We start from the raw sequence: 18,551 nt of genomic DNA on the forward strand, positions 1-18,551 counted from the left end.
TAAATATAAAATGAGGATGATGCCCCCACCTCCCAAGTTGATTGTGAGAATGAGACATAGTGGTTGACACCAATAGATGCTGGCTGTCACCATTCCTCAGAGTACCAAAGAAATGTGAGGGTATATTATCTACAGAGGGCAGTTATGGCAGGAAATCAAATCTGGCTACACTCAGGTTGATGAAAGGCTGAAGGACCTTGGAGGATCCAGGGGAGCTCTGGGTACCTCACAGAGTCCAGTCTAGACTGAACTGGGAGAGCTGTGTGCTCCATGTCACACCCAGAAGCTGTGGTTCTAGGCAGCCTCCTGGGCACCTTTGGCCATTACTCCCAGCGACCTTATCTTTTGGCATCCTTTAAAATGCCAGCTTTGAGTAGATGGAGCCCAGTCTGTCTTATCCCTGCATTTATAGGGCCTGGACAGAGTAGGGTATCTACCAACATTAACTAGATAGACAGGTAGATGACCAGGGACTATGTTATTCTGTTGGATATGTCTGAGGTAGTTAATAAAGAAACTGCATTCTTTGCTTCCTTATTCACAATCTTTCTAAACTGGATTGATGTCCCATGCTGTGTCTGTGTGGCACACATTGGTGTGGCTATATTCACATTGGGCTGATTATTCCCGATGCTACAAAGCAGTGCAGATGACCGATTCTTCCATCTGACCCCATTACTAATGTGTGCAGCATTTCTCAACCTGGAGTCTTCTGACTTATTTCCTGAGTCCCCCAAATCTACAGGAATTAAACATTTTTTGGATTTTCATATTTATGATAAGCTTAAAGTAATACTAACACTTTCTGAAACTCCCGGGTTACCTTCTTTAATTGAAGTAATCCATACAATTTCATAGGAGCACTTGCATTGCATTTATGGTCATATTAGTACCAAGTAAAGCCAAATTACATTGAAACACACACTCTAAGGTTTTGCAGTCATTCTATAGAGGAAAGTAGTGGGAGAATGGAGTGGCCCATATCATTGGCATGTGAAAACATAAAGACCCCAGAGCTGGCCATCAGTTGATATTCACAAAACCAGTGGCTATGCTGTGACATCTTGTCTTTGTGTACACAAATTAGCAATAGTTACATGGCAGTAAATGTGGTAGTGAAAAACAAAGAATTTTTTTTTGTTAAACAGTGTTTTTTAATTTCAATATTGTATTTTGGAGTGTGCTAATTGGCTTTTCAAGATAATGGGTCCATTGTTAAAAAGAAAGCTTTTTTTTTTTTTTAAAGGGAATCAATGAGGATAATAATAATAATGGTCAAAATGATGGTCCTAGTTTGCAACAGGTGAAATGAAACACGTCAATGCATATTCTGCTGGTGAACCAATCAGGCAATCTAATGGCAGCAAATAATGGCTTCTCATCCCATTGCTCTAAATCAGTGTTGATAATTTGCACTTTTTTGATTTTGTAGCTTAGTTTGCATTTCATTTATAAACTTTACTTAGTTGTAGATTTGCATAAGAGCTATGGGTATAAAGCATTTATACTTCATCTTAAAGAATCATTATAATTAAGAGGATTTAAGTCAACATTGATGATATATGATATTTTTCCTTTAAAGAGTTGCTTCATTACCATGTTGGAGAAATACTGACTTAATAAATAAGCTCCTAGAAATCAAAGAAACAGTCTCATAATATTCTAGGAAAAGGTAAAAGAGAAAAAAAAAACTAATTCTGAGGCCAATTTTTTCTCTCACAGATATTTATAGGCTTGTAAAATTTAGGGTGTGTTTTTTTGTTGTTGTTTATTTTTTAAAAATTGTTTGTTGGTTTTGCCTGTGTGGAACATAGGAAAAATTTAAACATAGTACATCTCTAGGCTTGTTTTACGGTTAGAGAAATTTTCTCTTTGTGCTCTGGTTATACCAATCTACTTTCAGTTCCAAGCACATGCCAAGCTCTTTGACAGCTCAGAACCTTTGTACTTGCTGTGCCCTCTGTCTGGTCTATAGCACCTCTTTTGGCTCTCTGCATGACTCATCCTTTTTCATCTTTAGGTTTCTGCTTAAATGTTTCTTCCTCAGAATGTCCGTCCATGATCACCTCTGTCTAAAGGAGTTCCTCTTACCTTCCTTCATCACCTCCTTTATTTCCTTCCTAGTACTTCCAGGATCCCTCATGATTTAAGATGTTTATTTTACTCGTCCACTGTCCACTTCACCTTCTCCATCAGACTAAGTTATACGAGAAAGGCTGCATTGTCTGTGTGTTTTTTTGTTTTTGTTTTTTTGCCATTGTAGGATCTAGCGGACTGCACATGGCACACAATAGGGACCCAATAAGCATATTGATTAAATTTGGAAATATGGTAATTGTTGCTTTTATGATCTAGTGTCTTCCTGGAACCTCTCATCTAGGAAGTCATTGTGAAATTATTGAGAACTTATTCAGTGGTAAAAACTACTCAGTAAGAATTAAAGAAACCAGTAGAAGGTTTTAGTGTATTGGTTGAGCTGAATGGTGCAAAGCAACCAAAAATAGGCATAAATTTCCTAATACAGTGTAGCTTTGTTATCTGAGCTACAAATGCTCAATTGTTCTCCTGATTCCCATGGGTTGCCTTTTGCCATGGTTTGATTAAGAGGTAAGAGGGAGTTTTAGCTGGTTTTGCTCAGTGGATAGAGCATTAGCCTGCTAACTGAAGGGTCCCTGGTTCGATTCCTGTCAAGGGCACATGCCCAGTTTTCGGGCTTGATCCCCGATAGGGGGCATGCAGGAGGCAGCCAATCAATGATTCTCTCTCATCATTGATATTTCTAGCTCTCTCTCCCTCTCCCTTCCTCTCTGAAATCAATAAAATAATAATAATAATAATAATAATAATAATAATAATAATAATTTTTTAAAAAGAGGTAAGAGGGAAATAATCCTCCAACGCCTGGTTCTGTCAGACCATGGCCAGGATGAGTGTCTCAGTCAGGGTAAGAACTAGGCAAGTAGATAACTCATGGAGTGATTAAAATAATGATTTTTAAACTTTGGATTTTTAATCCATTCAATCTCAAAGATCTGTTGAGTTGTATAGGATGTCACACAAAAAAAGTATGTACACTTTAACAGCTGATAATTCACCTAATTTTCACTCTTTTTCTGGTTTAAGTGATTTGAAATAATGGGTAAAACCATACTAAGCTTTGAACAAAGAAAATTTAAAGTGCCACTGGACTTTTTAAAATATATATTTTTATTGATTTCAGAGAGGAGGGGAGAGGGACAGAGAGATAGAAACATCAATGATGAGAGAGAATCATTGATTGGCTGGCTTCTACATGCCCCCACACTAGGGATCGAGCTCACACCCCAGGCATGTGACCTGACCGGGAATCAAATCATGACCTCCTGGTTCATAGGTCAATGCTCAACCACTGAGCCACACCTGCCGGGCTAGACTTCTTTTAATGGGGATACATAAAAGATAAAGCTTATGGTACAAACTGGCAATAGTCGATGAATTGAGAGCACACACATACAGAACAAAATGATTCTTGATCTTTATGATTCCATTGCTTTGTGTTATCAGCAATGCTTGGACCAAAACGGTCATCATTTCTAAACAGGCATTGACAAAAAAATTTGTTCATTTCTGTGGATTCTTTTTTTTAATTTAAAGTATACGGACTACTTTAAATTACACTAAACAATTTATTTTCACAAAACAGCCAATTTTTCAAAGTTTTTTCTAATTTTGGCATAAGGAAAGTTCAGTTCACTAGAATCTTCTGGTATGTCATCCTATAAATGATGCTATCACATCCAGGATCCATGTTCCAAACATTGTAAGAGGTGATAATCACAGCCAAGGCCAAGGAGATCATTATCCAAAGTACCATGTTGAAAACCACTGGATATTCAAAATTATACTTATATGCAAGGTTATAGGGACTTAGCAGGTTCTTCTTTTGTTTTGTCCCAAGGATAGCCCTTGTCTTCCTCACAAGTGATGTGTCATCTGATGACAGTCACTAGCTCTACCAGTGCATTCCCATCATAAAGACCATACATGACACCTGCAAACTTTTGCAGAGCACCAACAAGGACCTTAGAAGCATCTCTGAACTGCTCAGAGTCTTCTCTGTAATGCTTCCCAATTTCATCCAAACCTGCCAGTTCCAGTGAATGTAAATCAGGAGAAGGATGCTTGGCTAGATGCTTATGTCGAGACAACAAACTTGAAGTATCATGCAGAACCTGTGGTTCAGAAAGAAAGAGCAGATCAAGTTCATTGTTACTCCTCAGAGAACTGAGGGGAAGTGAATTAAGAACAGAGTTGACTTGAAACAGGCGATTAGGGGGCTGTTCTAAAGTTACTGAAAGAACTTCAAAAACTGAGTTTGCCTGCCCCACCATAAACACTCTTTCCTCAGTGGGAGCCAACTGTAAAACTACACAAGTTTTTTGAGAAAATAAGGAATGAGTGGAACTTGCAACACTGTCAAGACTAAAAGGAACTGCATTCTCCAAAGGGTAAGAAATGACACCATCACCGTAACAGTAGCCTGAGGGCAATGGAATGGGTTACCCACAGCAAGTCCCAGCCAAGAAAGGTCTTTTTCCTCAGAGAAGCCCATGGCTCATGCAGCCATGTCTGGGATTCGTTCACCTGGTGCAGGCCAATTTCCACTGTGGAAAACAACAGGCTCTGGTGATCTTAACATACTAAACTCGTCCTCCAAAACACCCACCACCAAGGGCAGGAGCAGGATGAGCGTGGCCATGGTTCCCCGCTGGCCACACAGTGCAGGGCAACCTGCAGAAGGCCTGATCGCCTCCGCACTGGACTCCCAGAGACCGCCCCATCGTTCCCTCCCGGCAGAGGTCTCTTTCTCCACCAATCATCAGCGTGCTGGCGCTTTGTCTTCTTTCTTACTGAACTGGCAAGAGATCGGTTAGAACAGAGAGCTTGTCTGTAGTACCCTCCAGAACTGTGGACATCCTTAGTACATCTAGAATGGAGAGTGGCTCTATGATTTCTGGGATGATTTATATGTCTGTTTCTTTGGCTCTTTCTTCTTATACAATAGTAGGTGGTCTGCCTGTCACTGACACTGTCACTTCAGGGTGCCAAGTTTTTGGAGAAAGCTTTGAGGCTTCCATTTGGCCTTCTTCCATTTTCCTTAAGTTAGCTTTGTTAACTTCCAAGGTACGTTTATAAAGTCACAAAAATAAAGTCAGCTGGAGTACTCAGAGTGGGGGGATATCCTCCAGTCCGGCTTCACTTTTTCCACTGACCGCACCTGATGATGCAGAAACCAAACTAAGCTATTTCTATGGCAACGCTTAGCTTTGTGGGACCTTTGCTTCTCCTTCTTTAGTTGGCTACCACTTTGCCTTCCTTTGGTCCAAAATAATACACATGCAGCTTATAAAGATGAAATGACTGAGGGAAAGAATTATAAGAGTGCTTTTGAATGTGGCCTGTTTCAGTCAGAAGACCTCTGTAGATTCTTTTAAATTTTGAAAATGAGCCTAGCTGGTATGGTTCAGTGGCACTGACAAAAAAAGTTATTCATTTCTGTAGATTCCTGTGTACAATCCAGACTTTATAATCATTAAAAGTATGTATACATTTTTTGGGACACCATGTATATCGGATAATTACCATTTTTCATTAACTTTACTAGGTACATTTTTCCCACCTTTTAATATATCTGAGAGTAAGATGCATCTTAAAAATGTATGTCATGTCATAGTTTATTTGGTGGCCTTTTTCTTTTTAAATGATACACAAAACAGTGTGCTTTGTTGCATGGTAACAGATAACTGAGAAGGCAACAGAGTTAAGATTTAAGTCTATTTCCCCCATTTTGGAACAAATGTTCCTCCTCAAATAAAGGAATTTCCTTCACGAAGATGAGCCTTAGAAAACTTGCTTGTATTTCTCCCAGTTCCGATTTCCCAGCATGGATAACAAAACAACCCATAAAGTGCTATGAGCAGGCGCACAACAAAAACAAATCCCACTGGCATCGTCATTTCCTCAAAATCACCTTCTCACTCACAATCATTTCTACTTGGTGCGAAGGTACTTCATTAAGTGCCTGGGATTCCTCAAATGTGTTCTCGTGCATCACGTAGGATAAAGCTGCTTTATCACTAGGGAAACCTCTAAAAATGCCAGGTCATGGCAATTCCATAAGAGAACCAACTTTGAATGACAACTGTGGTTCAAGGCCATGCTTAGTCAGAGAGAGTGATTTGGATCTGACAATGCACAGAACTGTAAGGACACAAGGCATGTCCCCCAAAGCAACAGTCAGGGGGGAATAGTGAGGACATAGCTCCTGAGAATTATCTTCAGAGCAATTGGCCCTGCTGACCAAACAGGATATCCTCAGTGTGTGCAGCAGTTTCTCAATAGGAAGTATGAAAATTTGAAGCATTGCAAAAGGGAGGACAAGAACTCTGAAAGATTAATATCCGGTGAGAGTGAGAGGAAAACTTTACTTCTTACTTTGCAGTAACAGCCTCAGAATGAAAAGCTATTCTGGTAGCCAACAGTGGAAAGTTAACATTTTAACTCAATAAAACCATGGAGTCATAAATACAGGAATGTACATGAATTCATTAGTCTGGTTTTCCTGAGTTTATTTGCTCTTTCAGAAGAAATTTTCCTCTATTGCTCCATGAACTATGAGTGTATGTGTGTTTACACATTAAAACAAACCACATTACCTATTGGATCCTATTATTCCTATTCCACAGGTTAAACCATGTGTACAATCCAGTAATTACCATTGCTTTAACGCTTCTTTAAAAGTAAATGCAGTCCTTGTTTCCTTTGTGTCTGCCTGAATGTCTTAATGGGACACTAAAATTGAGGCTATCTTCTGTAGCCTTTGACTCGCCCAGAAGACCTTCTCCGGGGCCTAGCTGGGGTTCTGAAACCTTCCATGGGTCCAAAGAGTCTGTCATCCCAGAAAACCCAGACAGCCAGTTCTACTTTGTATGGGACTTACCTAGGCAGCAATCTACTGATGGACACAATCAAGATGAGGGTCAATACTACCCTTATTACGACTTCATGGAGTATCATACTTGGCTTTGGATTGCTACATAACATCCGGGAGAGACATCAACCCAGAAAAAAAACTATGAAATGGAATAGTTACCCAGAAAAAGCCAACCACCCAGGAAAGGAGAGTGTGGTGTCAGAAAAGTTCATTCGGACACATATTGCCAGAAGTCAATGAGTTGCTTTGGGGCAGAAAGAAAGGTATTCTTTCCCTGGGAAATGCATTGTCATTTTGTCATTGTTGCTAAGGCACGTTGACCCACACTCAGTTGGCAATGCCTACTGAGGCTTCCTAGCCTTTTCTGTAGACCCCATCAGCTCACCTGGGCAGCATGCCAGACCTTATAGGCCTTGCATTAAAAATCCTCATTTGGCCCAGCCAGTGTGGCTCAATGGTTGAGTGTCAACCTATGAGGTCACGATTCAATTCCCAGTCAGGGCACATGCCAGGGTTGCGGGCTCAATCCCCAGTGGGGAGCATGCAGGAGGCAGCTGATCAGTGATTCTTTCTCATCATTGATGTTTCTGTCTCTCTCTCCCTCTTTCTTCCTCTCTGAAATCAATATTTGACTTAAAATATATATTTTTAAAAATCCTCATTCGAAGCTAGGAGAATGACTATTGGTTTTTCTTTAAATAAATCTAGAAAAAATATTTCACTCTTTTTTCTAGCAAAGGGAGTAGGGGAATTCAAAGGGAGTAGGGGAAATCAGAGACCCAAAGTTAAGTTTCCTGGGGCGTTACCCTTCTCTCTTGACAGGAATAACTTAAAGTAGCTTTGAGGGTGGGAGTGTGAGAGGTCCTCGTGACTTCTCCCCAGTCCCAACCATTTCCCCTCACATCACCTGAGTGTTTTCACTTCTCTTTGTGACACACTACTGATAGACCACCTATCACACCTACTTCTAAAGATGCAAATGGCCCTGACAAAGGAGGTGGGGTGTCAGGAAGACTTCTCTCACCTCAGGGCTAAGCACAGAGAAGAGGGACAGGGCAGGGCTCTGGAAATGTGTAGTGAAACCTTGAAGGTTGAATGTACATAGGACATAGATCTTGTTGGGATTCCTGGGTGAGGTACCAGAGTTTGGATAGTGAGGCTCAGGAGAAGGGCAGCTGAGATAGAGGGATAACATTGGGAAATCATGGACCCAAAAGACATAGGACAAGGGCAGTGGGAAGCACTGGGCATTCAGGGACAGGGAACTTCCAAGGGGGCAAAGGGTGCAAAAGGTTGGTGGGAGGAGGTCCTTCAAGGTAAGTACAGTCTAGGGTCAGCCCTATTTTCAGGAAGAGAATGAAGGCATTCTCCTTTTTCTTCTCATTTCTGCCTTCTGTTCCTAGGGTCTAAGAGTCAGGCTGGAACTATTGGTCTCAAGACTTAACTTCACGATGGGTTTCTTTAGCATTTTGGCATGCGTGGACTGGTCCCTTCAAACTCAGTCACCCTTGTTAACCGTATTCACATGATATTCTGCAAACCACTGGCTTAGCAAAACAACCCATGGGCTGTTTTCAAGGTGAGACTGTCTATACCTCGGCTAAGATTTGTTAACGGTCAGTCTGTTGTGGCTATACCCAGAGTCTTAGGGTCAAGCCCCTTGGTCAGCACAGACAAGCCACAATTTGCTAATCAGGGTTGTGTTTGAAACAGTTGGGCAAGGAACCAATTTCATTTATCTTGCTTTGCATTGTCATGGTCATCATGATTCATATGACACAGTTCCTCGAAAGACCAAAAGAAAAAAGACAAGTCAGCAGAATGAAATTCACAAAATATTTCTTACTGCCTATGGTTTATGGATACATGTTTTAATATCATTTAAGTGCACAGATCTCACTGTGAACAAACTAAAAGACAGCAACCTTTAGCACAAACCTGACTTCTCAAATGTGGAGGTAATAAGAGTTAAGACTTTGTGGGTATGTACATGACGCAGACAAATTTACACATTTGTAATATTATGGATTAAAATCTTGAGGTTTGAATCTCCTTGTAACGTATAGTTAGAAGAGGAGGTCCAAACAGGATGGCACAGGATATTAGCTACTAGTCCAGTAGTTCTCAAAGTATGGCTGGAGGGCCTCGGGGGAGTCCTGGGTTCTTTCTAGGAGATCCATGAAGTCCTGATATTCAAAACTCCATGTCTATGTAAGGCAGGATTTTCTTCATATACTTCAGCTAAAACAGCATAACTAACAGATCGAATGCAAAAGTAGATATGAGATTCTAGCTGTCTTCTCTAAGGTCGGACATTAAATTTCCAAAACTATAACACAGTGACTATCTCCTCACTACATATTTTGGGGGAGAAAAATATAGTTAATTTTCATGAAAAATGTGTTAGTTATGTTAACATGTAAAGGATTCATTATTATTACCTTGAATGAACACACTACAACGTTTTTTCGGTTTTAATTTCTAACAGGGTAAATATTAATAGATATAAACCACAAAACCACAGAAGCAGAAGCTCTTTAAGCTCCTCAGTACTTTTTAACCCTGGAAAAAGAGTCCTGATACTAAGACCTCTGAGAGTTGCTGCACAGATCCTGGCTCATTTTTCTCAAGCGAATTCTCTCACCTCTATAGCCATCTAAAGGGGCTTAAGCTGGTCACCACTCCACTCCTTCCCAGTTTCCTCCAACAGCATGATCCTATACAAGGGCAGTTTATGAAGAGTTAGCAGCTGGTATGGTGTGAAATCCACCAATCAAAATGTTTGTGGCAGAAAGCCGCAGATTCCATCCCTGTCTCTGAGCTTCTAGGGCAGGGGTCCTCAAACTTTTTAAACAGGGGGCCAGTTCGCTGTCCCTCAGACCGTTGGAGGGCCGGACTATAGTTTAAAAAAAAAAACTATGAACAAATTCCTATGCACACTGCACATATCTTATTTCGAAGTAAAAAAACAAAACGGCAAAAACACCCGCATGTGGCCCATGGGCCGTAGTTTGAGGATGCCTGTTCTAGGGCCTCCCGCTTGTACATGTCATGACTGTGGGAATGTGAGAGTTCCCTCTCCCACCCAGAAGACTGTTCCACTCCCAGGTGAATCCTCAGGCTTACCATCGTACCTGAAACAATGTCAGGGCTCTTCTGGAACCTGCACCATACTTCCCTGTCTTTGCTGCAAACACTTTGCCTTACCCAGGGGTGTCACTCCAGCCAGATTAGGGGGAACAAAGTAGGGCTTCCCTGTGATGACAAGATGGGAACAGATCACCAACCACTTTCTTCAACATCCTAACTTTCCCTGAAAACATGGAGCTTCAGGAGGTCCAATATTGTGCAATGTCTTAAACACCTGGATCAGACTTTCTTAAGGCTTAAGGAATGGGCGAAATGTCCCAGATCTTAGCCCAACCTAACCACTTAAACCACTGTAGTTAAAACCAATTTAGCATATTACATAGAATGTAGCAGAGTGAGCTTCTCACCAGAAATGCATGGAATGTACTTAGATGTCTATTTTGGTAGGATGAGATTGCAATAATTAGGAAAACCAGATACTGGGGATTTCCAAAGGTCGGAGGCTAAGCTGCTGCCTGCCAACTCTGCACACTCGGAGGGAGGTCTCCCGGAACATGGACTTGAGCACACACTTGTTCTTCCCCTCCAACTTGTTGTTATGGGTTGATTTGTGCTTCCCTCTCCCCACAAAAAGTTCATGTTGACACCCCCAATACCTCAGAACGTGACCTTGTTTGAAGACAGGGTCCTTTCAAAGGCAACCAAGTTTAAAGTGAGGTCATTGGGGTGAGTGTAACCCTAGTTATGACCCGTGTCCTTATAAAAAAGGAGAAGTTTGGACACAGAAGGAAGACAAGGTGTAGATACAGGGAGTACACCACGTGAATTTGCAGGCAGACATCTCTAAGCCAAGGAGAGAGGCCCGGAGAGATCCTTCCCTCACCACCCTTGGAAGGAACCCACCTTGATTTCAGACTTCTCACCTCCAGAATTGTGAGAAAATAAATTTCTGTTGCTTAGGTCACCCAGTTTGTGGTACTTTGTTACAGCAGCCCTAGCAAACCTGCCTTCAGGTTTCTAAGTCACAGCCCCACTTCCTCTCAGGGAAGAATTGGAAGGAGTTCTTTATTTAAAAAGTTCTTTATTTGAATAAGTTCTTTATTTGAATAATTGAGGCACAAAAGAGTAAGGAGCATGCTCCTCTGGGAAAGCTCTGACAACTCTGTCAGCCATGGCTTATGGGATGGGCCTCTTCCTCCACCTGAAGACTGGAAGGGGCTTTAGTACTAATGAGTGGATGTGTCTGGTCCCCTCAGTGGTGGGAAGCAGGGAGTGTGGTCTGACATCCACAGAAGTCAGGCTCCCACAGCCTCAACGGGACCCTCATTTAGGGATCTCCCTCTTAAGGACTTCTTCTGCTCTTCAGCTCAGCCAGTACCTGACCCCAGTGTGCACTGGGTTCACACCTCTTGTGTCATCCATGCCGTCTCTAACCTGCAACAGAGGAAAGTTACTCAGGGCTCTGATGTTGCTACTGACCTTGGCATGCCCTGGTCCATACTCATCCTCTTCCACACGCACTCTTCTTTTCCCCACTTCCTCATTGTCTTCCTTCTTTCGTCACATGCTGACAACAGAGTCATCTCCAGCCACCCTCTGCATTCCTTCTGCTACATCCATTTCATTTCCTTTCACTCTACCTTTCCTTATATGTCCACTGGCAGCACCCTTGGCCAGGCCATTGGTGCCCCATGTGTGGACAATGGGTGACTCTGTTTGGGTCCCAGAGATATTTTGATTTGGGGGCACCTGGAAGGAAAGGGTAAAGGATATAGGGAGCTCTAAGGAGGAATTTGGTGAGAATCAAGGATGGGCTGTGGATGGACTAACTGGGGGTGGTGGTGAATGAGGGGTGGGGTGAGGGCATCTACTGCACATATTTCATGCTGATAAAAGAAGTTGAAAGTTCAATTGTTTGTTAGGGGATTACAAATCAGTATGGATGTCAAAATGGCAACAACTGCCACAGAATGTTGGCATCGTAGTGTCGTGGATCATTGCAGAAGCCTCTTCCTGGTGACTTGAGTTTCCTTCCTCTAATATTGTACATGATACTATCCTGTTTTAGTATGTACTTTTGATTAAATGTACCATTTCATCTATTTATATAATCAACAAACATTTACTGGGCATCTTTCTCAATGCTGGCATTTGGTAGGAAACAAAACTGAGAGAGTCTTTGTTATTTCCTACCATCCTCTCCAACAGCTTCTGCTCCAAAAATCATTTTTAAAGTTGATTATTAAACAGTCACCAAATATATGTGTATACATACGTACATACATACAAACAGCAAATATATTAGCTAAATCCCAGACCCAGAATTTAACTCATTTATTCTAGTCAAAATGAAGATACTAAAGAGTAAATACAGTCAATAATTACTAAGTGGTGAGACTGTGCAAGTAATAGTATTTTCCTTTGATAGTATTATTTTTATTTCTAGGATGAAATGGAAAAATATATGGGGACATTTTCAAAATTTTAGCAATTATCCTGTCCGTCATTCCATACTTTTGCTTTCATTGTTTTCCTCTTTTAATTTTAAATTTGAGCACTTTTAAGCTTCCTTTTCATAGTTCATGTGAGTAGAATCAACCTAGTTGCTTGGTTTGGTATTCTTCTCACTCACAGTTATAATATAAATAGCTATCTTCTTTATTTAATTTTTTCTTTTTCAATTATAGTTGATATTCAGTATTAGTTTCAGGAGACAGCATAGGGTTAAACACTTACATAATATGAAGTGATCCCCCTGATAGTCTTTGAACTAGAGACAGTGTCTGGACTTCCTGCTTCATGGACATAACACCACTCTCCCATTTGCTCCCCTCTGCCAGTGCTTGTCCACTGTCCAAGTTGGTTCCATAACCATAATTAAGTCCCTGCTTTGCCTTAGATTTACTCTAAGCATGGAAAACCATAACGAATATTTCCACTGTAATGACCACTGAAGGACTGTTCACCGAACAGCAGAGTCCGGTGGGTGACTGGAGCTGCTTGTCTGTGATTGCAGTCTCCACCCATGTGCCATGTTCGAGCAGATTTCCTTTCTCACACTCCTGGCAACCTCCAAAACCAGGCCAGAGCGGCGGTGGCTCCACGCCTGAAACCTGCTTTCCTCGTCCAATTTGAAATGTTTGTTTCTCTGTAGCTTCTACCAATTGTCGTTTTTTTCCTTTGGGGACGGAGAAGAATGTATGACTTCCAGATGATGTTATTAATTCCTCCAGCTTCCAAAGCCATCTGCCTATTGCTTAGAATTCATCCTGTTCAGCTGGAACTCGACTCACAACTTTTTGGAAGATGACTGGCCTCCCATGTGGACCATTCTTGTGTAGTTTATCCTTATTTGTTAGCCGCCTCTCCTATTTTCCTTCAGGGATCCTTGTGCCCATTGTCGTTTCCTAAAGTTGGCTCTGTTGTATAGATGCAAGGGTTTCTCAGATATTGCTGAGGGTTTTCAGGTTATTCATTTCTGTTCCTTGAATTATCTATTTCCTTGAGAGTCAACTTTTCCTTATATCTTAGGCTTTTGCTGTTGTTGTTATTATAGTTAAGCCTTTCTGCAAATAAGGATTTCATGAGCTGGTGGTGGAGGTCAGCCATCCTGCCTGGAGCTCCGCGACTGCCACAAAGTTAGTTGTGACAAATACGTACCGGTGGGTGGATGTTGAGAACCATAGGCCTGGATGTAGGGGAAGTTCAGGCGCAGCTGCCCCGCCAGGGCGCAGAAGGTGAGCAGCGTGCATTTGAGATCCTTGCTGGGGGCATGAAGGAGCTGAGGGCCCCCTCTCAGCGCTCAGAACACCCCGCCGCCAGACCCCACAGGGCAGTCGCTGCCGCCCATACAGATTCCAGAGCCTACATAGCTTTCAGTTAACTTTGAAAGGCAAAGAGATAAGCAGTTGCTTCCTTCCCTCTCCCAATTCTCCTTCTTCAGATGCTCCAAAGCACCAGTGATGTAGGCACTTCCACTCTCCTCTCATCCAACTGCAAGAAAACGGGCTCTCTTTCTTTTTTTCTCTGAAGTAATAACCATAAATTTCCAGAGAAGTCAGTCAGTTCAAAATATCATATGACATTAAAAAAATAGTCCTCACACAGACCTTGCCAAGTGGTCAGCAATAATACATTGTACACTGCTGGCTATGTTTTGGATTTAAATCAAGGACATTGGAAGTTTGCTTCGGATTAGGCAAGCATGAAAATGAAAGTCCTCTGAGATCATGTGCTTGATTCATCACACTCCAAGTATCCTTTCGCCAGTCCCTGGCTTGTGCAGATTTGGCGAGGGCCCCAGGGAGGAAGTGGGGGGTGAGTAAACTACTGGAAAATGCCCAGTTTTCTTGGTCAAGTCTCCTTAAGACTTGTTTGAAAAGGAGAAGTTCTGGTTATAGAAGCAGGGACTTATCTAAAATGTCCCCGGGTCATGGGAAGGAGAAGACAAACTAGAAATGCTGTCTGTATGCATAAACATGAGGAGACATGGGGATAGAAAGATAGGTCCCTGGAGACTGAACTTTACCCGGACATCTCGCCTTCCCCTCCAGCCCTGGGACATCCTGGGAAGGGGTGCACATGGCAGCCATTCTTTCCAGGGGGTTTAAAGTCAACGTTTACTGAGTGAGTCTTACCAGGTCCAGGCCCTGATGTGTGCATTTGGCAGGCATTGTCTGGTTTAGTTCTTTTAGGACATAGGGTCTACTTAGCCAGGAGAGCCTCACTGAGCAGGCGGCATTTAAACACAGTCCTGAAGGGGTGGGAATAGCTAGTGCTGTGGTCCCAAGGTGGGAGGTGCCCAGTGTACTTGGGGAACAGTCAGGAGGCCAGTGCGGCTGGAGGGAGAAGGAGGTGAGGTCAGAGAGGAAAAGCCTCATTAGCCCAGTAGACAACTAGAAGACACCAGCTTTTCCTGAGACTGAAACGGGGAGGGCAGTGTAACGAAGGGACTGAGGAAGGGTTTGATTCAGGATACATTTTGAAGCTAACAGATGTTTGGGGCAATGGCAGATGGGGTATCAGAGAAAGAGAGGGGTCAGGACACCTCCGGGGTCTTTGGCTGGAGCCCCCAGGAGGATGGAGATGCTGTTGCTGTGATGGGCAGACTGCCTGTGGAGTCATGTGGGGGAGCCCAGCCTTCTTTCTAGACCAGTGGTCGGCAATCTCGAGCCACCTGCAGCTTGCGAGCTGCGGTTTGCTGCTCTGTTGACTAATGAGTTTGCCGACCACTGACCTAGACTCTCGATTCCAATAATTACAGGCTGTTGTTGTTCCTTGTGATTAAGCCCCTATCCCAGTGGTCGGCAAACTCATTAGTCAACAGAGCGGCAAACTACGGCTCATGAGCCGCATGTGGCTCACGAGGCGCAGTTTGCCGACTATGGTTCTAGACTAACTAAATTAGGAGAGGTCATGAGGGTCAAGGTGGAGAGATGTGGGCTGGTGTGCAGAAGAGGGTCTGGCCTGGGGTACAGGTCCAGGAGTCCTTGGCATAGAGATAGTCTGAAAGGCCACAGACCAGATGGAATCGCCCAGGGAGCGAGATAAAAAGGAAAGGGCGAGAACTGAGCACTGGCCCTCAGTGTTAAGAGGTTGGGGAGAGGCAGCTGAGACAGAGGAACGGCCACACAGCCTCAGGCAGAGTACGTGATCCTGGTCTGTCTGCTTGTCCACAGTTGTTGCTCACCCCAAGTGAAAGTCATGTCTAGGAATCAGGCATTAGTCAGGCCAACACAGTTTTAATGGAGAGAAACAGCTCTTTTCCTGCCAGGAGGAGAAAAAAACCACTGTTTTTGCAATTTGCATCATAGGGTCCTCTGAAGAGGACTGGCGTGAGTGCGGTGAAGAATGGAGATTTCAGCAACATCACTTAGTCACTCGCCCACTTCTTCATTTGCTGTGTACATGTGGTTTCTAATTAGGCTGGGATTTGTTTAACAAAACAATCGTGGTCTCCATTTTTCCCAAATCTTTGAATCTAAATGTTAGATTTTGAAATGTTAGGTTATGCTATAGTGCACTCCTAAAGATGTCTTATTTTCCTGATTTTATAGGAAGAAAAATACACGTGGGTCCTCAATGAACAAATCTGGAAACCAAACCCAATTTCTTGTGTTCATCAATATCTTCCCCTTTTTATGAGGCCAAGATGCGTTTTCCAGCCAACTGTGGTCCTTGGTGCCTCAAGCTCTTCTTACAGGATTATGATGTAAAACAGCCCATTCTTTAAACTGTCTTAACACTTTTCCCATGCCTGCTCTCCACACTCTTTGGTTTGGACTGGATCCCGAAGAGCTGGGCTTGGCCGCATCACTATGTGGCCTTGAGACAAAGGGAAACCAAAGTCTGAGCTGTGGGAAAACATTGGCAGGAGACATGAAACCACCTTCTTTTCTTTAATTGTTTTTTAATCCTCACCTGAGGACATGCTTGGAGAGAGAGAGAGAGAGAGAGAGAGAGAGAGAGAGAGAGAGAGAGAGAAAACAATGATGTGAGAGAGAAACATTCATTGGTTGCCTTCCATACATGCCCTGACTAGGAGTCAAACCGGCAACCTTTTGGTGTACAGCATGACACTCAACCAACTGAGCCACATCGGCCAGGTTGCATGAAACCACCTGAAGCCTCAGTTCTGCAGGGTCCCACAAGGTCAGGGCATGGGCGAGGCAGTTTGGAACGCAGAGCCTGAGGTCATATCATGGTCATGTTTTCCTGTGGGCAGAGAGGGAGCTGATACACACTCAGTCTACTCATCTACTCTGTTTATTTACTGACTGACTCTCATGTCTATTGCACTTTGTTGCTTCATGAATTAACAATATGTTTATTTTATTACATTTTTCAGACATAGTCTAAGAAAGAGAGGTCTGGAGAATATACACTGAGTGGCCAGATTATTATGATCTCTGAACGCATAATAATCTGGCCATTCAGTGTGTGTGTGTGTGTGTGTGTGTGTGTGTGTGTGAATATATATATATATATATATATATATATATATATATATATATATTAGAGGCCGGGTGCATGAATTCGTGCATGGGTGGGGTCCGGCCAACCTGGCCAGGGGGAGAGGACATGGGTGTTGGCCGGCCTGCCTGCTGGTCAAACTCCTGGTCGAGGGGACAATTTGCATATTAGCCTTTTATTATATAGGATTTACACCGAGTGGCCAGATTATTATGTGTTCAGAGATCATAATCTGGCCACTCAGTGTAGATGGTCTAGGGTAGGAGCCGATTGCTGAGTTGGGCTGGCTTGGGCTCAGATCCTGGGCCCGGCCATGGTTACAAGGTGTTGCTCACCCTGCTTGGGTCTCAGTGGTCTCCTTTAAAGGAGCCGTTAAGGTATGTTTCCTGAGGAGTAGTTGTGAAGATCACAGGTGATATGTAGGAAATGCCTGATACAGTGATCCTCACTCAGCAGGGACTCAGTACACTGTAACATTATCAGTGTTTTATTTGTTGTAGCAAAATGTGCATGAAATAAACAACCCAAAGGAGCCTTCCTGCTCGGAGGCTGGGCCTCTAAGAGTCATCGCTCTGGAAAGGCCATGGCCGTGTTCTGCATTGGGGCTATTACTGTTCTTCACATTTTCCCTTGGACAGAAATTGATACCCAATCACTGCCCTCTGTTCCTTCCAGGATGGCTTCTGAGCTAGGGCTTCTGGCCAGGGCCGGCAAGGAGTTTGCTTGTGAGTTGTGACCTCCCACCCCAGTCATCAGAGTAGGAAGCCGAGAGTGGTGGCATCCGAGACCTTTTGCGTTGATACCTTTTTGAATGACGTAAAGGGATTTCACTGCCCCCAGCAGTGAAAACCAAGCTGAGTCTCTAAGCATAATACCCTCCAGGTCCACCCATGTTGTGGCAAATGTGAATTCCAAAACAAAACAAAACTAAACAAAAAAAGACTTGCAGAAACAGCTCAAGCGGATGGTTGCCAGGGGCTGGGGCTGGTGGAACGGGGAATGTAGCCAGGGAACACAGCCAACAATGTGATAAGTTGCCATGGTGACAGAGGATTGCTAGACTTCGCTTAATGATCCCATTGTGAGGTATGTAAATGTCCTATCACTATATCGTACACCTACAGCTAATATAATGTTGTGTACCAGCTGTGCTTACAAAGGGGCGTCTTTGAGGCTCACAAGCAGCTTAGACCACGGAAGGGGACCCTCAGCCAGGAACTCATTTAGAAAGTTTAAAAGACTCTTGATTTTCTAGGAAGTCAGCCTTCCCCACGTCCCCAACCGAGGTGCTGCCTTCTCTCCCTGGCTCACTTGAAGCCCAGCCCTGGCTGGATTGGGGAAGACAGGAAGGAGCAGGGTCCCCCAATGCCTCTGAGCACAGGCCCATAACAGGCAGAGCTGGCGGCCAGGAGATGGGAAATGAGTTTCTCTCCTCCCTGTTCCTCGTGCCCCGCCACACACGCACACACACACACACACACACACACACACACACCTGCAGGTGAGGTCCAGGGTT

The 18,551-nt window shown here is 43.3% G+C and overlaps 1 pseudogene; it reads right to left on the reverse strand.

The window, feature by feature from the left end:
- Positions 1 to 3,724: 3,724 nt before the first annotated feature.
- On the reverse strand, positions 3,725 to 4,738 carry LOC103292061 (renin receptor-like; annotated as a pseudogene).
- Between the last annotated feature and the right edge of the window lie 13,813 nt (positions 4,739 to 18,551).

Source organism: Eptesicus fuscus, chromosome 14, assembly GCF_027574615.1.
Source record: "Eptesicus fuscus isolate TK198812 chromosome 14, DD_ASM_mEF_20220401, whole genome shotgun sequence".
Taxonomy (NCBI): domain Eukaryota; kingdom Metazoa; phylum Chordata; class Mammalia; order Chiroptera; family Vespertilionidae; genus Eptesicus; species Eptesicus fuscus.